At 34.1% G+C, this 24,777-nt stretch overlaps 1 long non-coding RNA gene across 1 annotated transcript in view; it reads right to left on the bottom strand.

Moving 5' to 3' along the window:
• Window positions 1-4,454, bottom strand: part of LOC134708261 (uncharacterized) — a 31,366-nt gene extending 26,912 nt beyond the window's left edge. The window contains exon 1 of the long non-coding RNA XR_010105821.1: window positions 4,379-4,454. This is a non-coding gene — a long non-coding RNA (uncharacterized LOC134708261). The remainder of the gene's footprint in view (window positions 1-4,378) is intronic.
• Between the last annotated feature and the right edge of the window lie 20,323 nt (window positions 4,455-24,777).

Raw genomic sequence — 24,777 nt, forward strand, 5'->3', positions numbered from 1 at the left:
GCGTCTGGATTGGATAACATCGAATATGAACATCTGAAATACGGTGGAAACAGTTTGAGAAATCACATGACAAAACTTTTCAACTTAGTTTGTTACAACTTTTATTCTCCAAAATCTTGGAAATCAAGTTTGATTGTTCCTTTATTTAAAGGAGGAAACAAATGTAAAAGTGATCCAAACTCATATCGAGGAATAAGTTTAGCACCGTGTATTGGAAAAGTGTTTGATAAAATCATTGATTTAAAACTTGAATTGAAGAAAGACAACAAATGTTTTTCCAAATCCACAACAAACGGCATATCAGCAGTGTCTATCGTGTTTACATACATCATTCAATATCCATGAATCCGTTTATCACCATATTGAAAGACTTGGAAAAGTTATAGTTGTTTTACTTGATTCAACAAAGGCATTTGACACGGTTTGGCACAACGGATTGTTGTACAAACTGCTTGAATATGGAGTAACTGGAAAACTATGGTTGCTTATAGCTAATATGTACTCGGACGCTAAAAGTGCAGTTCTTTACAACGGACAAATCTCACGTTTCTTCCCAGTTTATCGTGGTGTTCGCCAAGGGAGCAGCTTATCATCTAAATTGTATTTGTTATACATTAATGACTTGTTAGAAGAGCTTTCCGACTGTAGACGTGGCATACTCGTAACAGACATTCATATTTCATCACCCGTTCAAGCAGATGATATCGCTTTGATCAGTACTAACTGTTGTAACATGCAAACGATGGTAACAATATGCGAAAATTATAGCATTGATTGGAAATTTAAGTTTAATCCACTAAAAAGCATTCAACTTAATTTTTCCAAATCAAAACAACATACGGATATTCTACTGTACAACAGCAGCATACAATTGGAAATTTCCGCTAGACACGTAGGAGTCCTATTGAACAGTAACCTTAATTCCATGGACAGAACACTTCAAGCCTGCAGAACATTAAGATCTTCAGCATTAGGGTTAATCAAATCAGGTTTACATCCTTCTGTTATCAGTATTGACACTTGTAACCGTATAGTTCGTCAGGTATGTTTCACGAAAGCTTTTTTCGAGTGTGAATTGTGGACCGAAATTACCAACACCGAGATTTTACTATTAGAACGTGCACAGCGATATGTGTGTAAATCTATACAGGGACTACCAAGGCAAACTAGATCTGATATGGTAAATGCGTTGATTGGATGGAAATCCGCCGAGTCATACATAGATGAACGGAAATTATTATTTCTTGGAAAGTTAATACTAATGAAAGACTCTATGCTTTCAAAGCAGATATTTCTCACCCGAGCTATGGAATTTAAATATAACTGTGTGAAACACCAACTTGGATTTATTCCCGATATACATAGAATTTTGATCAATTATGGATTGTCAGACTTTGATACTTACCTGAGTACAGGTCATTTCCCAACTTACATTCAATGGAAGAAGAAAGTTAAAGTTGCCGTCCAAGAAATCGAGGAATCGTTGTGGCGTTTCAGGACACAAATAGACAAAGATTTTAAATTCTTCAGTCGTATACATACACTTTCCAAAGGTCTTCATCCTGCTTGGACTTATAGCCGAAAACATCCATTACTTATAGAACAGTGCCGTTTTATTGTCAACCTATGTACCTTAACCCGTCCATATGAAGAACCGTTTTTTCTGTGTGACAAGTGCGGAAGGTTTTTCGGTGATATAACTATTCACATCGTACTTTCTTGTGAAAATTTCCAGTCAAAAAGGGACAAGTTTTGGTGTGATTTAATAGATATAGGTCCAATCGAATTCAGTGCCTATCTACATAGCTTAACTGACGAAGACTTTTTAGCATGCATCTTATCATGTCATACAGACTTCGATCTAAACGAAGATGAACGGACTATGTTTCAAAGGGCCTGCATCACAAACATATACTGGATGTGTGCGACTTGAATTAGATGAAAAGAACAATTTCTACATATTAGACAATTAGTTATGTTAAAGATTTTACTGTGTGAACATTAATTGCTACTTTCTTAGGCTGATAAACATTTAATTTAATTCTTCACATTTATATATTTGTGTAAAGGTTAATTTTGATATATTGTATGTACATATACTGTCCTATCTTCCAACTTTACTATAACTATCGATCTAACTTATGCTCTTCATTATTGGAGGAAATAAAGATATATATAATAGGCAACGAATAGGGAATAGGGAATAGGTAACGAATAGGCAACGAATAGGGAATAGGGAATAGGTAACGAATAGGTAACGAATAGGGAATAGGGAATAGGTAACGAATAGGTAACGAATAGGTAACGAATAGGGAATAGGGAATAGGTAACGAATAGGCAACGAATAGGGAATAGGGAATAGGTAACGAATAGGCAACGAATAGGGAATAGGGAATAGGTAACGAATAGGGAATAGGGAATAGGTAACGAATAGGTAACGAATAGGGAATAGGGAATAGATTACGAATAGGGAATAGGGAATAGGTAACCAACTTGACGCCCATAAATCAAGCAAAGATTAAAACTGACGTGGAAAGGTAACACATGCCCACCGAAAGCTCTTTTTTTGAGAGCCCAGGTGGTCGTGTGGTCTAGCGAGACGGCTGCAGTGCAGGCGATTTTGTGTCACGATATCACAGTAGCATGGGTTCGAATCCCAGCGAGGGAAGAACCAAAAATTTGCGAAAGCAAATTTACAGATCTAACATTGTTGGGTTGATGTTTAGACGAGTTGTATATACATTATGTACACAGCCATTGATGGCGATCCGATGGATACATCTGTTGTAGGGTTGTCACTGACTCAGACGTACTTATGTATATATATATATATATTGTTTAAAGATGTCAATCTTATTTTCAAAGCTTGTATAAACAACAATACAAACAAAGCAAGCAAGCCAACAAAATTTTTACTTTGCAGGTATAAGAAATCAGCTGTAATGATTTATTCAGTTTGGCAAAAGTACATATGTACGAGCCTGTTAAAAAAACGAACAAACTGAAACTACAGTTGCTGACTTCACAACCTTGAAAACAAAGGGAATAGTTTGGAAGTCCCATATACTGAAATGTGACAAAAATAAATACTTATAGATTTTGTATCACTGTCATGTATATAAATATTTCTTCGCCTTTTTTACGAACACAAAATTCAAGGATCAAACATTTGCCTTTACTTAAATATACGAAAATTGCTGTACTCGTGAATATTAGCACTGGCTGTCATCGACGGTTTATTATTACACTAGTAGGTTTGTCTCATGGGTAATTGTTTTTTCGCTGTTGTTTCGTTGCTGTCTGGTAGACGAATACATGAAATCTCTGTGCCATCATCAAACATGTTAATGGCTATATATCGGGTAATTCAAACCCTGTTTTCTTCGCATAGAAACAACTCTTCGTTAAAACAACTCTTCGTTAATCTGAGCATGGAAGTAATACTTTATATCACGAACTATAAATGAGAATACACAAAATGAAAAACTATGCCAAATTGTGAATCCCGCATTGCACGAAAAAATGTGTTGTATTTCAGTAAATAACACGTGTTCTTTGTTGATTGTAAACACGTAGTAGTCCATCATGCATTGTGACTCATTTAGTGGATTGGTCAAAAACCTAGGTAAAAATAAATTGCGTCACATGTAAATAAACAATTACGTGTGCGAGAACATAAGTATGCTAATTTATGCATTCCATATAAGGTAGTGGTCCCGACCTGTTAAAGGGACATTTTAACTTTAAAAAGGGGGGTATGGTTTTCTCCTAAAAAAAGATATTTTGATCCCAAATTTTATGAGAATTTTTGTTTATGGTTATGCAGATGAAAAATTAATGTTTTGCATGATTCCGGATTTTCCGAATAGCGAAAATAGTGCTAATTTAAACCCCCAAAAAATGAGGGATGGCATTGAAAAGTGAATAGTTGATACACTCAAAAAAGAACATACCGCCCCTTTATGAAGCAAAATGTTCGGTCAATAAATGTTTTCTTCAATTTATGGATATGAGTAGTATTTTGGACAATGCTGAAAGTAAAGAAATGATGATACTGACGTGTATGATGTTTCAATACAAATAAGACAGGAAATATTAAGGGACGACATCAAAAGATCAATGTAAGATAAAAAAAAAACTTAATTCAAATAGTTTGGGGGTGGGTTGAACTGCTGCAAGATTTGGTTATCCGACATTGATTTTTACATATATCCATATTGGTCAATAAATTTTTCCCAAATTAAGTTAAGAGGGGGGTAGGGGGTCAGTGAAAAAAAATATGTAAATTAAGTTTTTTATCCTTCATTGAATTTTTGATGTCGTCCCTAAGTAAATAAAATTCAAATCTTATCAAAAGATAAAATCCCTATAAACTCACCAATCCACGATTGATCCTATAACAAAAAGTGTTCATGTAATGCACGTTCAAATAAGCAGCAAATCTAGAAGAAAATCATTCAACATATGTCATCAATTTTGGGCGGTAAGCTGCGATTGGATCATAATGCATCACGTGTTTATTCCCGATCAACACTTGCAGATCTAGAGACAAGCATGAATTAAAAATAATGTATATGCCTGAATATATTTTAATATTAATAGTAGGGTGCCCAGTATCGAACAAGACGTCTAGTTAACGAGTTTAAGTTAATGGATAACATACGGCTATATTTATATGCAAACGATTGGAAAATCATTATATTTTTTAATCATGAATGTCGTCGTATGCTCCCGTGGTCACGTTTTTCAAAATTAAGTGGTTTCTAAGGGTACCCACAGATACCTCATCATACAGACCATCTTCGACACAAAAAATAAAATTATTGCTTTCTATGTTATTTGTTCAAATGATACTCTTCATTTAGTTAGAATAGTTTAAAAATTAAACTTTTTCATAAAATGAAAGCTGAAAATATTTATATAATTTAAAATAAGTATTTTCATGAGTTTAGTATGGCTATTTTTTAGCTTAAATTTACCACATTTTGAACTAAAGAAAATTTATTACTTGTTACTTTCACGGGATTTTTACTCTGATTACATCAATAACACATGGTTCATATGTGTGCCAAATGTCTTTTGTGTAATGTTAATCGATGTGAAGAAAATAGCAATTTAAAACACAAATTTAGTGATAATTCCAGTAAGGTCTAGATCACTCACCTGCCGATAGAGCACCTGCTGATATAGCACCATCAGCTGGCGATACGGCACCTTTTTTGGAAAAATTGATTTGCCTCCCTTTACACAGTGTCTTAAGTTTTTAGAGAAATAACATTTTAACATAATTTTTTTTTTTTTGTCTGGATTTATTTGAATAAATTATACTTTGAAAATGTAATTATTTTTATATTGGGTTTGTAGTATCTCCTTTAGATCTAAATAAAATGTAAACTATAAGCTTACAGAATAAGATTTAATGTTCGTTCTAAATATGTTTCATACAACTCACAAATAACGATGCCTGCCCTGTCATATATATAAATGAAGTTCTGGATAGGGTGTATATATTTAATATATTAGAGGATGATGGACAAAGACAACACTGTCAGAATTGACACAAAAAGGAAATGAAAAAAAAATAATAGGATAATCAAAGTACTGAAGTACTGAACATCAGAGGACCTCATGTTGTGTTGAATTATTGATAAATGACAGGTGTTTATATTATACTTGCCGGACAGATATGTTCACCTTACAATATAGTACAAATAATATAATTTGCTATGCTATATATATTTTTCGCTAACTCTATGGAAATGTATCCCTTTCCGAACCCATTGTATAAAAAAATTTAATCAACGTGCTGGTGATCTCAAAAGATCATTGGATGATTTTGAGGGTCATGCCCTTTTTAGCTAACAGGAATGAATCAAAATACGATAACAGGTGTTAATAAATAAATTTTGTGTATTTACTGTCTTCTGATTGGTTAAAATTATTAGTTTTATTTTCAATGTTGTCAATTTTGATGGCGACACGCCCACTCTGACGTTGCACGTATTCATACGCCAACATGTGTGTACGTTGTTATTGTCAAGATAAATAATATAAAAAGTTGTTTTAGCCTTATTTTTGATACAAATTTATTTATAATGAATGGCAATAATTTATTTTGATTTTATTGAACCATAAAACTAATTTTTGACTCTTCACATTTGACATAATCCGCTTCGCGGATTATTCAATGTGAAGAGTCAAAAATTAGTTTTATGCATAATGGTTCAATAAATTCAGAATAAATAATAGCCATTCATTAAATGAAATTGACAACTTCGTGCAATGTAAAAGGCACTCGAAGGTGATTTTCGGTTAACAAAAAAAAGAAAATGTATTTTTAATCATTAGAGAAACAGATTCTTACATAGTTACTCGTGGATTATCGGATTTATCCAATCTCGATAGTTAAATTATAAATTTTAAAGTCCTCGCCGAGGCGGCTCGGACTTTAAAATTGATAATTTAACTATCTCGTTTGGATGAATCCGATAATTCACTGGTATCAATGTAAGAATCTATCATATCTGAGATACTGACTTGAACTAGGATACTTAACTTTGTGAATTATCAATGATTATGTGGTCAAATGAGAACTGTTAGATTGGCATTATGACCATATAGTTGCACACATACAAAAATAGTTAGCATATAACTTATAATAGAGAATCAACATGGCAAACAATTCTTCGAGTAGCTATATAGTCACTCACCAATGCTCACTGAACTATGATAAAGAGGTTTAACACAATCATATTAAAACAGACAAATTGTAATATTGGAGCTAAAGATACCAGATGAACAGCAAACTCATAAACCGAAAAATAAACTTACAATTCCATGACTAAAACTAAAAAAGACATGCAGACAAATAAAAGTACCCTTAAGACAACATAGAAAACTAAAGACTGAGCAACAAGAACCCCACCAAAACTTGGGGGTGATCTCAGGTGCTCTGGATGGGTTAGCAGATCCTGCTCTACAAATGACATTTATTAACAATGTTTGTTCATGTAGTATCAATGGCCAGGTCTTCTACTTTCTGGAACATTTAGGTTTTGGATCAATCACTAATGGAGTGGATGTTAACACAGCAATATTACTATCCCTTATTCTAGATTTTTGTTGCAGTCAACAAAAACTTTTTTAATGTTCATAAATAGCTGAGTTATCTTGGTTTTAATTCAACACAGTCAATCATTTATCCATTATATCTAAAAAAAAAAAAAAAAAAAAGAATCTGCAGCTATACATGTACATTGTAGGTTCTGTTTTCTAATTATTAAATGATTCATTGTAAATATTACAATGTATAATATGAAGATAGCCTTTCGCTAATGATGTTTTTTTTTGTGTTAATTGAATTTTAAAACATCTGGATGTTATTCTTCAGCTGTTATTCTTTTTTTACTTTGTTCTGGATTTAATACTTTGAATACCACTGGTTTAAGCAATGAGAAAATTTTGCCTCACACATATAGAACACAACTACCATATGAATGTAAAATTGAGAATGGAAATGGGGAATGTGTCAAAGAGACAACAACCCGACCAAATAAAAAACAACAGCAGAAGGTCACCAACAGGTCTTCAATGTAGCGAGAAATTCCCGCACCCGGAGGCGTCCTTCAGCTGGCCCCTAAACAAATATATACTAGTTCAGTGATAATGAACGCCATACTAATTTCCAAATTGTACACAAGAAACTAATATAAAAATAATACAAGACTAACAAAGGCCAGAGAATCCTGACTTGGGACAGGCGCAAAAATGCGGCGGGGTTAAACATGTTTGTGAGATCTCAACCCTCCCCCTATACCTCTAACCAATGTAGAAAAATAAACGCACAACCATACGCACATTAAAATTCAGTTCAAGAGAAGTCCGAGTCTGATGTCAGAAGATGTAACCAAAGAAAATAAACAAAATGACAATAATACATAAATAACAACAGACTACTAGCAGTTAACTGACATGCCAGCTCCAGACTTCAATTAAACTGACTGAAAGATTATGATTTCATCATATGAACATCAGGCACAATCCTTCCCGTTAGGGGTTTAGTATCATACCATCATCACATATATGAGAAGAACATAACCCGTGTCATGCCAACAACTGTTTTTAGAATAAATGTCTTTAGTTCCGACGCAAAGACCTTATCAGTGACTCAATATTAACGCCAAAATATGCAATCTTTAATGACTTGACAACAGTATCGTAATTATATCCCTTCTTAATCAGTCTATTTAAAGGTTTTGTAAGTTTCTGCGGTGAATACTGACACCTTTGTGCTTTATAAAGAATATTTCCATAAAAAAATGGATGTGAAATACCTGAACGTATAAAAAGTCTGCATGTTGAGCTATATTTACGAATGATGTCTTTATACCGATGATAAAATTTAGTAAAAGTTTTGACTAGTTTGTGATATCGAAAACCCTGGTGTAATAATTTTTCAGTAATACATAATTCTAACATGACGTCCTTCAAACGCTTTGAGTACACACCCGTGGTAAAATATGAATATATTGCATTGGCTGTTCCGATCGTACTCCCACGTCATATGTTTTTTTTATGAATGAAGTACCGGACGTCATAGAATGATGACGTTATAATTTAAGCATTTTACGGGAAAATACACGCTTTTGATACCGAAAATCATCACAACAAGGAAACGTAAACAAACGATGCTAAAATGAGTTATAAGCCCACTTTTTATATACATAGAAGACATATAAGTAAATAATCATTAAAATTCATCCAAATCTGTCTAATTAAGTTTTGTGAATAGTTTTAGCATGTCACTTATTCTATTTGCTCCGTTCTGTTACGCCAATCTAAAAGTGCGTTAATTTATGGGAACGGCAAATAATGGCCATCACCTAGAGCGCTTCGATCCAAAACAATTGCCGTATTTGTCCTATTAGAATCGAAATAATTCATGGGGGCTTGAATATATCTAGATTTTACCACGGGTTGTCCCTTTATGCCGATATTTTACCCCTCGCTATCGCTCAGGGTAAAATATTTGTCATAAAGGGCCAACCCGTGGTAAAATAACGATATATTCAAGCCCCCATGAATTATTTCTTAAATTTCTCTCGTTAAAATCTAAAACATTGTTACAAACTGTGTTGGTCCTTAGTAAGAAGCATGTAAAACAGGGCTTGTAATTTTTTGGTGTATATCTTGATTTTCCGTTTGTACATTGATGTGGCCATTAGTTTTCTTGTATGTATTGTTTAATATTTGTCATTTCATGGCTATTTCTTACTGATGTATGTACTTGTATAGTTTTTTTTTCTGATTGTAAAAGTGTTGTTTGGTAAGCTTTATTTCTTTTTTGTCATTTTGTATAGGGCTGGTGTCTGATTACCAGATTACCAATCATACCACCCTTTTCATTTCTTTTTTTTTATATGAATTATGACAACGGTTTGGTGTTGATTTTCATTTATGTATGTACTGTACATGTAACAATATAAAACAGTATATATACATGTATAATCTCATTCCATCATTAATATTTGTCATTGTGGTATAAATTTATCTTTAAGTTTAACAATGTACTGTGAAAGAGCTACATGTATCTTCTTACAGATACTTAGTATATAGTATGGTTATTAGTGTGATACCACTAGTACTGTTTCAAAGGACAGGTTTCACTTCTTGTCCAAAATGGCCTAAAATATAAACTTTAACATAAAGCTCCAAAAAATTCACAATTTGGTTTCTCAAATGGGTATATTTCTCAAGTCTTAACGCTCAATAAATCAGTTCTTTTCATAAAAGTACATTTTATGTTCCAAATTTTGTCAAAACATGATGATTTTGGGCAATTTTCAGACCCGAAAGCTTTAAGCCTTTAAGAATAAAGATTTGGCCACCACCTACCATCCAAAATGTTTTGTGACCAAAAGAATCCAAATCTGATATATATAATTCATCAATATAAAAACTTTTTGGACCTTGGATGGCAGCCAAGTTTAATTATGCCAACAACAATTTAAGTTTTACCATAGTTATCTGTGGTATAATTTTCACAATTATTCAAACGTTTTGTTGTGTATGATTTACAAAAAGAAAAATAGAGATGGCAAGACCTGAAGAAGGCTGCCCGATATTTTTAGTGACATATGAACAACAGAGTCAGTGTGGGGCCACTAAGCTAAACTGCCCGCTTTGCACCAGCCAATATAAATGAATGCCTAGGGTGGGAATCGAACCCACATACACCAACTCTGATAACATTGTCCCTATATTTTTAAATGAACAAAAAATTGTCAAAAACAAATTTAAAAAAATGTATTACCGGGTTAATTGGTTAAAATTTAATTATCAATTTATACATGAAAATATCTATAGGTTGATTTTCTGTGATTCAGATGGCTACTCAGATTGTAGTCTCATGGGCTCCAATGTACATAAAATGTACAGCTACATAAAAAGACAGCGTAAGAGTTTTTAAAATTGTTAAGGCAGACTTTTGGGGGGAGGAAGGAGCTGAAGGCATGACCTTTTCAAGGAGCTCCATGTATGGTAAATGCATAGTCCTTTTTTTATATAGTTTTACCCAAAATGTTGACTTGCTAGACCCATCCCCCTTTAAAACTCCTGGATTCTCATCCAATTTATAGAAATCTGAACTGTTTTAAAGCAAGGTTGTTTAAGTAATAACAATTATGTTTGGGAATTAAAAATAGAAAGATTCCTTTAAATGTTGCTGAACTTTTTGTTTGAATTATCTAGAATATACATGTCATTTTGGTCTTTTGTGGATAGTTATCTCATTGGCAATCATACCACATATTCTTTTTTATATGTACATGTGGTTTTAATCGTGGACATTTTAAATCCATGTTAACTTGTGTGTGACTCGAGCTTCTGGTACAAATTAGAACATGGAATTATTCATGCAAACTCACAGAAAGATTCTTGAGATTTAAATTTCCACAGAATAATAAATAAACAAAAACCTTAAACATTTTAAACATTTATTAACATACTAAAATTTATGATAAAAGAGATGATTTTTCATTTCCTGTCGTTAACAATGGATTTTGAAAATAAATAACTCAGCCTTGATAATCACAAAAATAAATGGTTTGTTCTGTGGTAGTTTGAAAATAAATTACATGACTTGCAATGTTTCGAAAATAACTAATCGAAAGTATGAGATGGCACCAGATTCTTCATAAATTCATCTTATTTCCAACAAAAAATCGGGAAACACTTCCCAATTTTTTTAACAATGAAAGTATAGTTTATTTAAATATACTTGAAATGTCTGAAAATTGGTTTCATTTAAAATGAGGTATATTGTCTCAGGAAACCTTTAACAGGGCCGTAATTACATTTCATGCTTTCCCTCAGATGTACATGTAGCCCTGATTTTTCTGGATCAATGTTTCTTATTTATTTGTCTTTGATCATAAGTTTAGAGAGAAAAAAGACAACAGCCACAGACTTAACTATGTCACTACTGTGTCCAGTTGTGTCCGCTTGTATCCCCTTTTTAGCTCACCTGGCCTAAAAGGCCATGTGAGATTTTCTCATCACTTGGCGTCCGTCGTCGTTAACAATTTTTCAAACATCTTCTCCCCTGAAACTACTCCATGGATTTGAATGAAACTTAGCATGATTGTTCCTTAGTATATTCGGCAATTGGTACTTTACGGAACGGAACGGAACGGAACGGAACAGAATTTCATTTAAGGTATCCAAAGGGGGCATTTATCAAAATTTCGAAAAATCTTTAAAACAAAACAAACTTTAAAATTTCTGTGTTTTACGGTTTTCCATATACAAATAACACAAATGTATACTTAATCTCATCTTCACAGGTGAAATGTGTAATAATGTATAACATCGGGAACTATTCTGTAGATGAATATGTCGGATTGTCCTGATAAATTATCATGAAATTAACGCATTTGCAAGTCATGCATTATGATATCTAGACTGACCTCACGTCGTCCTTTCCGACGATGATTAGAAACATTGGTTCTGATTTTAACTTTTTAAATTTATTATTCCGTTCCGTTCCGTTCCGCAAAGTACCAATTGCTCTGAGGAATTGGTATTTAACGGAATCGAACGGAAACAGACATCTATAATGTAATAAAAGCAGTATGATAAAAACAAGTCAGACCCTTCTTTTTTGAATGAGTGGTAAGTGTTTTAGATAGCATTTCGACTTGATCAATATTTAAATAAACAGCTGCGCCATGAGCGCATGATACGCCCGTTGTCTTGTGAAAAAACATAAATCTTTTTTGAATAACACAGGGTTGTACAGGATGTCATGCTTAGTATATCCTGACTCCTTCCTTATTCCCGCTCAATAGGAAGATTGTATTTGGAAACCCGACGCAACATTAGTCTGTTAAGTTTTAAGCAATAGAGATACAGCGCAACATGTGAAAAAAAACCCTATTTTTACAAAAAAACTCAATAACTCGAAAATATAAAAATGACTCATCACCAAAAAGTATACAGATCTTTAGATTAATATAACAAAGAAGTTTGTAAAGTTTTAAGCAATAATCATAAATCGTTTTTGAGATATGGTGCGACATGTAAACCCCCCCCCTTTTTTTTTATTTACAAAATACTCAATAACTCAAAAATGAAATTTTGAATCATCACCAAAACGTATACAGATCTTAAGATTAATATAACAAAGACATGCGTAAAGTTTTAAGCAATAATCATAAATCGTTTTTGAGATATGGTGCGACATGTAAACCCCCCCCCCCCTTTTTTTTTTTTTTACAAAATACTCAATAACTCAAAAATGAAATTTTGAATCATCACCAAAACGTATACAGATCTTAAGATTAATATAACAAAGACATGTGTAAAGTTTTAAGTAATAATCATAAATCGTTTTTGAGATATGGTGCGACATGTAAAAAAAAACTCCCCCTTTTTTACAAAATACTCAATAACTCAAAAATTAAATTTTGAATCATCACCAAAAAGTATACAGATATTAAGATTAATATAACTAAGAAGTATACAGATCATTTGACCATCATAAGAAACAACTATGTTAAGTTTCATGAAATTTGGATAAGTCGTTCTCAAGTTACGGTGCGACATGTTTACACCGGACAGACGGACAGACGGGCGGACGGACGGACGGACACTGGACATTTGTATACCATAATACGTCCCGTCAAAATTGACGGACGTATAAAAAATAACACAAAGACAGGTTAGACAAAAGGTCTTTCTACTTCCATTGGTAATTATAAATTAAAAAAGGGGCCTTCCGAAGATGATTAGAAACAGTGATCAAAACTTGACAGACAAAAGATTGACGTGCGAGTTTAACACAAAGTAATGTGATGCCTGAAACACTTCTCAAGCAACGTGGGTCCTATTTGGCACCACAAATAGCAGAGATCTACAAAAAGCTTGGCTGTGACAAAGAGACGTCTGCAGTACTCAAACTTTATTTATAGAACGAACAACATAAAAACAAGTACACAATCCCGAACCCAATAACCGTTACACTATTCCCCCTTTTCTTTATTAACAGACAGTTCTCAATAAGAATATCTCTTATTTTTTTGCACAAATGTTTTTGTCAATCTTTGAAACGTAAGGGTTGGTTTATTTTGCGTCCATATCGACTGATTTTAGGTGGGTGCTTTTCTTTTGTCATCTGATGATTCCCAGGTAAGTCTGGAGCCTGTGTCCTCGACTCACTGGAATCTGAACTGTCATCCATCTTGGGTGAAATCTTTGGATTTAAGGCATCATTGAGAGACCCTATCTTCTTGGTTTCGTTTGCATGGGTCTTACTACCACTTGAGACTGGACTCAGTGTCCCCGAATCACGTGATATAATCTCCTTCTGTTCTGATTCATCATCTTGTTTGGTTGAATTCTTGCCCGAATCTAAACTTTGTATCGTCTGTTCTAATGAAAATATGATATAGTCTTCAAATAGTGAATTCTCTTTCTTTGAACTATCAGATTTATCGTCGTTAGCCGCATCATAAGCATCTGAAATTTCGACAACAAATTCTTGCGATAGCTTAATATTCTTGTTCTCAAACCCACCTGAGTCTGGAGCCTGTGTCCTCGGCTCATGTGGCACATTTGAACCAATCGCACTTACCTCGTCCATGTCTGAAACATTATCTTTTTCAAGATTATCCTGTAGGCGAGTTTCCACTAAAACCGACCCAGTGTTGTTATTGTCTTGTAAGGAAGCTGGGTCTAAAACATCAACAATACTTTCTTTTAGACTTTCAACTCCTCCATGGGCTTTAAAGTATCTAAAGTGGGTTACATTTCAGCCGTCACTCTTGATATTTGGCAATCATTTTCTTTTCGATACCGTCCTGGTATCAGCTCATTATTTATCAGCAGATCACCTTGTTTGGCCATTATGATACCATCTACTTCTTTCAGTAAGTCTATTCCAATTAAAATATCATCTCTTATGGGGGCAATACATACTTTCCAAATTATCTCCTTTTTACCCAGTTGAAGCTTTGCAACAATATTCATGTCAGCCTCCATTTCTTTCCCATTTTCTGCATTCAATAAGCAAGCTTTTATACCGATGGTACCGCTCAAACCAATACAATTTGCAAAGGATCTTGAAAGTACCGTTACATCTGCTCCTGTATCAACAATAACATCGACCTTATTGCCATTGACTTGAATTGGAATGAGTAAATCTTGTCCTCTGCCAATTTGATAATATATCTCCTTTCACAATCAGCACCAGTATCTTGTCTTCTCATAGGGCTGGGGGATCGTGATCTTTTTGGACAATCACGTTTGAAATCGCTTTTATCGCCACAAAAATAACATCCCGTTGACTGTGCTGTCAAGGTAGCTGGTTTTGAATCATGCAGCATGGCCCTTTCTAAAAGATCTCTTAGTGCTTTGATTTCATTCTGTAATGTTTGATTATCTGGTTTCCGAAATGAATTTACCAACAGCCTAACGCTGTCCATCCCTTCATATTGGTCAGTACTGTTTTCCTCTTCATCTTTCCACGTAACACGTCTGGTCCTTTGTTATGTATTATAATCAACATCCCTGCCCAACGTAGCATGATAATTGTGTTGTAGTTGTACAACAATATCTAGTGCTGAAGATACAGTCTTAGGTTGGTGGTTTAAAGCTTCATATGCTATTTTGGCGTTCTTGTGGCCCTTCAAAAAGTGTTCCGCTGCAAGTTCCTCTTGTAACTCGATACTACTTGTTGGGTATGCTCTTGAGACTAATCGTCTTACTTCTTCAGCAAACTCTTCATTCTTTTCATTGTGTTGTCTTAAATCAGATAGTTTTTTTCGTGCAGTGGATGGGGGCTCTTTTCGGTTGAACCTGTTTTCCATGTGACGCGAAATGGATTCAAAACTATCTCTTTCCTGTCGAGGAATTGCGGTCATAAATTTACTCTCGCCTGTCCTCGCAGGCATTCAATGTACCTATCTAACTTTTCCTCCTCTGTCCATTCGTTTCTCCTAGCTGCCCTGTTGAATGGGATAATAAACCCCTCATAATCATCCTTCCCGTCGAATGTTGGAAGTTTTTGGTGGGGAACGTCACTCTTTGGTACTTTTTGTCTTGTCTGCTGTGTATTGTTACTACTGTGCATAGCTTCAATATCACTAGAAAACGAAGGTTGTATGTTTCTTATCAAATCTTGTCTATTATTTGTGTTCATAGAACTAGACCTAGACTCCCATCTTTCTATAGTGCTTAACAACGGTTTAAAAGGGGGGATTGTTGTGGTATCCCTTGGTGTTGATGACAATGGTGTGTGTGAATTAGCATTTGGTCTGGGACTGTTCCCGCGACCAAACTGCAAACTCCCGTTCTGTCTGTCATCATCTAAATTCTGTGTTGGTGTATCCCTTTGTGTTGATGACAATGGTGTGTGTGAATTTGCATTTGGTCTGGGACTGTTCCCGCGACCAAACTGCAAACTTCCGGTCTGTATGTCATCATCTGTATTCTGGGACGATGGCCTGGGACTGTTCCCTCGACTGAACTGCAAATATCCTATTGGTTGATTATCTAAACTAAATGAAGGTGGTCTGGGACTGTTCCCACGACCGAACTGTAAATCCGATTTCGGCTTACTATCTTGACCGAACAGAGATTGTCTGTGACTGTTCTCTTGGCCAACCTGAAAACTGTCAACTGGTTTGTTTTCGCCTAACTTAGGGTCTAGGTGTTCATTATTTCCATCATATAATCCATACTTTGGACAAATAGAAGACCCAGAAAAATCGTCAACTGTGTAACCGGAAGTATTAGTTCCTGTGCTCTTAATGTCGGATTTCGATGTCTCCCGGTTCTGCAAAAACGTATTGTTCAATTCTTCTATACTTCTACTTTGTTGGTAGAGTAGCTGCATTGTATTGGCAGAAACCTCATCCTGTTTTCTAAACATATGTCATGGTGTCAGCCAAGGTTCCCATGTCGTTCCCCATTCTTTCTAACACGTTAAGCATTTTTATGCACAACTGATCACCATTTGGCGGGGAATCTTCGCTGACTTTTCGATCAGAACCCGTCTCTACTACTGTATCGTCATTCATGTTTATTATTAAATTGCAATTTATAAAAGATTGCAATTTTCAATCCTGTGGATCGACGTGTACTGAAAATGATTCCCTATCTAACCAATACTCTTGGCATATGTCAAGTGGTAATCTTCTAAACCACTTTTGTGCCCATATTCTTTTAGGATGAAGCCCGTATCTTAGCAGGTGAAAATTAATATTTTGTCTGTTGTGTGATGACTAGTGGAATAGACCTGAGATAGTTGTGTAGAACAGTTTCAGACACTCATAAGTCCTTTATTTTCTAAATTCGATCTGTAATACTTAAAAAACACGTATTACATGAAACAGTCTAAAAATATGCAAATTATTATGATACAAAATGCAAATCTTGACTAAAAAAAAAAAAAAATTAAAAAAATAAAAATGTTTTTGTATGTCCGGTAATTTGGTGACAAGGTCGGAGCCACCGGAATTATTTTTTTTCAAATGCAAATTTTCGTCAGCTAAATTTTTTGTAAAATTAAAACAATTTTCAGTATTTAAAGTATAAAAATCATACGATCTCACCGGAATAATTATGTTTGGGTTGTGATTGACGGGGATCCGCTTCTGGATCGCCCAATCGTCGACTCACGTGGTTTTCCTAACTGGCAACTTTCCGATGAATTTCCCGTGAAACTTCTCAGTCGAATAAATTCACAAAAGTCGACACTTCTGACACCAGTGTGATGCCTGAAACATTTCTCAAGCAACGTGGGTCCTATTTGGCACCACAAATAGCAGAGATCTACAAAAAGCTTGGCTGTGACAAAAAGACGTCTGCAGTACTCAAACTTTATTTATAGAACGAAGAACATAAAAACAAGTACACAATCCCGAACTCAATAACCGTTACAGTAATTAAAAAATTGACACTGTCATAGTTTAAGTACACTTGTATTTCTACATCAAAAGCTTATGTCATTCGCACTGTATATTGTCAAAGTTGCGGACTTCTAATTTAATAAAAGGTTGATTTTGATATTTTCATTTGTAACCACTGTAATGACGCCGGGTTTAATTGACGAGAGCTTTGTTTTTATTCAAGACATTTTTTTCCATTTTTTTTTAACTTAAATACACATGCATGATATTCATTAGCACAATTTAAAACTTACATTCAAATGAATTCCAAGAGGATCAACATTACTTTAGACATACAAATGTAGCAACTCATTCCGAACTTTAATAATTAACGACAACTTTTTTTTGCCCATCATCATTTTTTTTCCCGAAAATTTTAAAATATAATAAGGAATGGATGGATTTTGGGTAACCTGCATTTGTGTTAAATTATTTATTAATGATCAGGTCGAGAATGCTATCTAAAACAATTACCACTCATTCAAAAAAAGAAGTGTCAGCCTTTTTTTATCATACTGATTTTATTACATTTGTAGATGTCTGTTTCCGTTCGATTCCGTTAAATACCAATTCCTCAGACCAATTGGTACTTTGCGGAACGTGCAATGTGAAAAATGCCCGGCAGGCATGGCTTTTTATCAGGAATTTAATGTAAAAAAACTCATCAAAATCGGACTTGAAATAAAAAACAAATATATTTTTTCAGGCCCCCCCCCCCCCCCCCCATTGGCCCCCTTAATCTCGGGTCCCATAAGAGCAATATAAATCCGTAGGCAGTCTACAAATAGAAAATTTATAAGGAATATAAAGAACAGGTTTTTATTACATTATAGATGTCTGTTTCCGTTCGATTCCGTTAAATACCAATTCCTCAGAGCAATTGGTACTTTGCGGAACGGAACGGAACGGAATAATAAATTAAAAAGTTTAAATCAGATGCAACTTGATTACTGTTTCTTATCATCGTCGGAACGAGAGGTGGAAGGCCTCTTTTAAAAAATATAATTACCGATGGAAGGAGAAAGACTTTTTGTGTAACCTGCCTTTATGTTAAATTTTTTATTATTGATCAAGTCGAAAATGCTATCTAAAACACATACCACTCATGCAAAAAGAGGTGTCAGACATTTTTTTTTTTATCATACTGCTTTTATTACATTATAGATGTCTGTTTCCGTTCGATTCCGTTAAATACCAATTCCTCAGAGCAATTGGTACTTTGCGGAACGGAACGGAACGGAATAATAAATTAAAAAGTTTAAATCAGATTCAACTTGTCAATGATCACTTTTTCTAATCCTCGTCGGAACGAGAGGTGGGAGGCCTCTTTTAAAAAATATAATTACCAATGGAAAAAGTAAGACTTTTTGTCTATCCGGCCTTTGTGTTAAATTCTTAATTATTTATCTGGTCGGGAATGCTATCTAAAACACTTATTTCTTCTGCAAAAAGAGGTGTCAGACACATTTTTTTTTATCATACTGCTTTTATTACATTATAAATGTCTGTTTCCGTTCGATTCCGTTAAATACCAATTCCTCAGAGCAATTGGTACTTTGCGGAACGGAACGGAACGGAATAATAAATTAAAAAGTTTAAATCAGATTCAACTTGATCACTGTTTCTAATCCTCGTCGGAACGAGAGGTGGGAGGCCTCTTTTAAAAAATATAATTACCAATGGAAGAAGTAAGACTTTTTGTCTATCCGGCCTTTATGTTAAATTCTTAATTATTTATCAGGTCGGGAATGCTATCTAAAACACTTATTTCTTCTGCAAAAAGAGGTGTCAGACACATTTTTTTTTTTATCATACTGCTTTTATTACATTATAAATGTCTGTTTTCGTTCGATTCCGTTAAATACCAATTCCTCAGAGCAATTGGTACTTTGCGGAACGGAACGGAACGGAATAATAAATTAAAAAGTTTAAATCAGATTCAACTTGATTACTGTTTCTAATCCTCGTCGGAACGAGAGGTGGAAGGCCTCTTTTAAAAAATATAATTACCAATGGAAGAAGTAAGACTTTTTGTCTATCCGGCCTTTATGTTAAATTCTTAATTATTTATCTGGTCGGGAATGCTATCTAAAACACTTATTTCTTCTGCAAAAAGAGGTGTCAGACACATTTTTTTTTATCATACTGCTTTTATTACATTATAAATGTCTGTTTCCGTTCGATTCCGTTAAATACCAACTCCTCAGAGCAATTGGTACTTTGCGGAACGGAACGGAACGGAATAATAAATTAAAAAGTTTAAATCAGATTCAACTTGATCACTGTTTCTAATCCTCGTCGGAACGAGAGGTGGGAGGCCTCTTTTAAAAAATATAATTACCAATGGAAGAAGTAAGACTTTTTGTCTATCCGGCCTTTGTGTTAAATTCTTAATTATTTATCTGGTCGGGAATGCTATCTAAAACACTTATTTATTCTGCAAAAAGAGGTGTCAGACACCATTTTTTTTATCATACTGCTTTTATTACATTATAAATGTCTGTTTCCGTTCGATTCCGTTAAATACCAATTCCTCAGAGCAATTGGTACTTTGCGGAACGGAATGGAACGGAATAATAAATTAAAAAGTTTAAATCAGATTCAACTTGATTACTGTTTCTAATCCTCGTCGGAACGAGAGGTGGAAGGCTTCTTTAAAAAAATATAATTACCGATGGAAGGAGAAAGACTTTTTGTGAAACCTGCCTTTGTGTTAATTTTTTTATTATTGATCAAGTCAAAAATGCTATCTAAAACACATACCACTCATGCAAAAAGAGGTGTCAGACAATTTTTTTTATCATACTGCTTTTATTACATTATAAATGTCTGTTTCCGTTCGATTCCGTTAAATACCAATTCCTCAGAGCAATTGGTACTTTGCGGAACGGAACGGAACGGAACAATAAATTAAAAAGTTTAAATCAGATTCAACTTGATCACTGTTTCTAATCCTCGTCGGAACGAGAGGTGGGAGGCCTCTTTTAAAAATATAATTACCAATGGAAGAAGTAAGACTTTTTGTCTATCCGGCCTTTGTGTTAAATTCTTAATTATTTATCTGGTCGGGAATGCTATCTAAAGCACTTATTTCTTCTGCAAAAAGAGGTGTCAGACACATTTTTTTTATCATACTGCTTTTATTACATTATAAATGTCTGTTTCCGTTCGATTCCGTTAAATACCAATTCCTCAGAGCAATTGGTACTTTGCGGAACGGAACGGAACGGAATAATAAATTAAAAAGTTTAAATCAGATTCAACTTGATTACTGTTTCTAATCATCGTCGGAACGAGAGGTGGAAGGCTTCTTTTAAAAAATATAATTACCGATGGAAGGAGAAAGACTTTTTGTGAAACCTGCCTTTGTGTTAAATTTTTTATTATTGATCAAGTCAAAAATGCTATCTAAAACACATACCACTCATGCAAAAAGAGGTGTCAGACAATTTTTTTTATCATACTGCTTTTATTACATTATAGATGTCTGTTTCCGTTTAATTCCGTTAAATACCAATTCCTCAGAGCAATTGGTACTTTGCGGAACGGAACGGAACGGAAAAATAAATTAAAAAGTTTAAATCAGATTCAACTTGATCACTGTTTCTTATCCTCGTCGGAACGAGAGGTGGAAGGCCTCTTTTAAAAAATATAATTACCAATGGAAGAAGTAAGACTTTTTGTCTATCCGGCCTTTGTGTTAAATTCTTAATTATTTATCTGGTCGGGAATGCTATCTAAAACACTTATTTCTTCTGCAAAAAGGGGTGTCAGACACATTTTTATTTATCATACTGCTTTTATTACATTATAAATGTCTGTTTCCGTTCGATTCCGTTAAATACCAATTCCTCAGAGCAATTGGTACTTTGCGGAACGGAACGGAACGGAAAAATAAATTAAAAAGTTTAAATCAGATTCAACTTGATTACTGTTTCTAATCCTCGTCGGCACGAGAGGTGGAAGGTCTCTTTTAAAAAATATAATTACCAATGGAAGGAGTAAGACTTTTTGTCTAAGCTGCCTTTGTTTTAAATTCTTAATTATTTATCAGGTCGGGAATGCTATCTAAAACACTTATTTCTCGTGCAAAAAGGGGTGTCAGACACATTTTTTTTTATCATACTGCTTTTATTACATTATAAATGTCTGTTTCCGTTCGATTCCGTTAAATACCAATTCCTCAGAGCAATTGGTACTTTGCGGAACGGAACGGAACGGAATCATAAATTAAAAAGTTTAAATCAGATTCAACTTGATCACTGTCTCTAATCATCGTCGGAACGGGCTGTTGCAGGCCTCTTTTTTAAAATATAATTACCGACGGAAGGAGAAAGACTTTTTGTCTAACCTGCCTTTGTGTTAAATTTTTTATTATTGATCAAGTCGAAAATGCTATCTAAAACACATACCACTCATGCAAAAAGAGGTGTCAGACATTTTTTTTTTATCATACTGCTTTAATTACATTAAAGATGTCTGTTTCCGTTCGATTCCGTTAAATACCAATTCCTCAGAGCAATTGGTACTTTGCGGAACGGAACGGAACGGAACAGAATAATAAATTTAAAAAGTTAAAATCAGAACCAATGTTTCTAATCATCGTCGGAAAGGACGACGTGAGGTCAGTCTAGATATCATAATGCATGACTTGCAAATGCGTTAATTTCATGATAATTTATCAGGACAATCCGACATATTCATCTACAGAATAGTTCCCGATGTTATACATTATTACACATTTCACCTGTGAAGATGAGATTAAGTATACATTTGTGTTATTTGTATATGGAAAACCGTAAAACACAGAAATTTTAAAGTTTGTTTTGTTTTAAAGATTTTTCGAAATTTTGATAAATGCCCCCTTTGGATACCTTAAATGAAATTCCGTTCCGTTCCGTTCCGTAAAGTACCAATAGCCGTATATTCTGCACAAAGTGTGTGCTTCGATTTTTGATCCGTCAAAAAACATGGCCGCCGTTACTTAAAATAGAACATAGGGGTCAAATGCAGTTTTTGGCTTATATCTCAAAAACGAAAGCATTTAGAGCAAATCTGACAGGGTAAAAATGTTCATTAGGTCAAGATCTATCAGCCCTGAAATTTTCAGATGAATCAAACAAACCATTGTTGGGTTGCTGCCACTTAATTGGTAAATTTAAGGAAATTTTACAGTTTTTGGTCATTATCTTGAATACTATTATAGATAAAGATAAACTGTAAAAAGCAAAAATTATCAGCAAAGTAAGATCTACAAATAAGTTGATATGACCAAAATTGTCAATTGACCCCTTAAGGGGTTATTGTCCTTTAATGACAATTTTTCACAATTTGTTCATCATATTTGCTAAGTTTAAAAAATCTTCTTATCTGAAACTACTGAATGGATTTGAATGAAACTTAGCATGATTGTTCCTTAGTATATCCTGCACAAAGTATGTGCTTCAATTTTTGATCCGTCAAAAAACATGGCTGCCGTTACTTAAAATAGAACATAGGGGTCAAATGCAGTTTTTGGCTTATATCTCAAAAACGAAAGCATTTAGAGCAAATCTGACATGGGGAAAAAATGCTTATTTGGTCAAGATCTATCAGCCCTGAAATTTTCAGATGAATCAAACAACCCATTGTTGGGTTGCTGCCACTTAATTGGTAATTTTAAGGACATTTTGCAGTTTTTGGTCATTATCTTGAATACTATTATAGATAAAGATAAACTGTAAACAGCAAAAATAATCAGCAAAGTAAGATCTACAAATAAGTTTTATATGACCAAAATTGTCAATTAACCCCTTAAGGGGTTATTGTCCTTTAATGACAATTTTTCACAATTTGTTCATCATATTTGCTAACTTTTAAAAATCTTCTCCTCGTAAACTACTCAACCAAATTCAACCAAACTTCAACTGAATGATCAGTAGGGTGTATAAAATAAAGTTTGTGCTTTATTTTTTATTTTGTCAAAAAACATGGCCGTCATGGATAAAAATAGAACACAGGGTAAGTTGCAGTTTTTGGCTTATATCTCAAAAACTCCAGCATTTAGAGCAAATAAACAAAAGATGTTAAAGTATTTATTAGGTCAAGGTCTACCTGTCCTGAATACAGATACAGATACAGATAAACTGTTTATAGCAAAAATGTTAAGCAAAGTAAGATCTACAAATAAGTCAATTTGACCTTTAAAGACTTTTTTCACAATTTGTTCATCATGTTGACTTTCTTTAAAAAATCTTCTCCTTTGAAACTGCTCTATCAATTTCAGCCAAACTTAGGCTAAATTAGTTTCAGAGTATCTAGTATAAATTTTATATTTCATTTCCTTGTATGTCAAGAAACATAGCTCCTATGGCTAAAATAGAACATAGGAGAAAATTATTTTTTTTGCTTTTGAAGAAAATAGGATGATTCAAAGAACATTTAAATAAATTGAAAAGCCAAAATAATCATTGATGAGAGATTTAACCAAAAAAATTCAGGTGAGCGATTCAGGCTCTTTAGAGCCTCTTGTTTCATAAAGTTTTATATAGAAATAAGTTGTGTCCACTTGTGTCCGCTTGTATCCCCGCATTTCTAGAAGTTTTATATTGAAATAGTACTGTGTTTATGTAGAAATAACGTTGTGTCCGCTTGTATCCCCCTATTTTATAAAGTTTTATATAGAAATAACGTTGTGTCCAGTTGTGTCCGCCTGTAGCCCCCCCCCCCCATATTCAGAAGTTTTATATAGAAATAGTACTGTGTCCAGCTGTGTCCACCTGTAGCCAGCAGTTTTTATAAAGTTTTATATAGAAATTACTTGTGTCCGCCTGTATCCCCCTATTTTATAAAGTTTATGTAGAAATAACGTTGTGGCCAGTTGAGTCCGCCTGTAGCCCCCCATATTCAGAAGTTTTATATAGAAAAAGTACTGTGTTCAGCTGTGTCCACCTGTAGCCAGCATTTTTATAAGTTTTATATAGAAATTACGTTGTGTCCACTTGTGTCCGCCTGTATTCCCCTATTTTATAAAGTTTTATGTAGAAATAACGTTGTGGCCAGTTGTGTCCGCCTGTAGCCCCCCTCCATATTCAGAAGTTTTATATAGAAATAGTACTGTGTCCAGCTGTGTCCACCTGTAGCCAGCAGTTTTTATAAGTTTTATATAGAAATAACGTTGTGTCTACTTGTGTCCGCCTGGATCCCCCTATTTTATAAAGTTTTATATAGAAATAACGTTGTGGCTAGTTGTGTCCACCTGGCTGTAGCCCCCATATTCAGAAGTTGTATATAGAAATAGTACTGTGGTCAGCTGTGTCCACCTGTAGCCAGCAGTTTTTATAAGTTGTAT

The sequence above is a fragment of the Mytilus trossulus genome, chromosome 1, assembly GCF_036588685.1.
Source record: "Mytilus trossulus isolate FHL-02 chromosome 1, PNRI_Mtr1.1.1.hap1, whole genome shotgun sequence".
In the NCBI taxonomy this organism is placed as follows: domain Eukaryota; kingdom Metazoa; phylum Mollusca; class Bivalvia; order Mytilida; family Mytilidae; genus Mytilus; species Mytilus trossulus.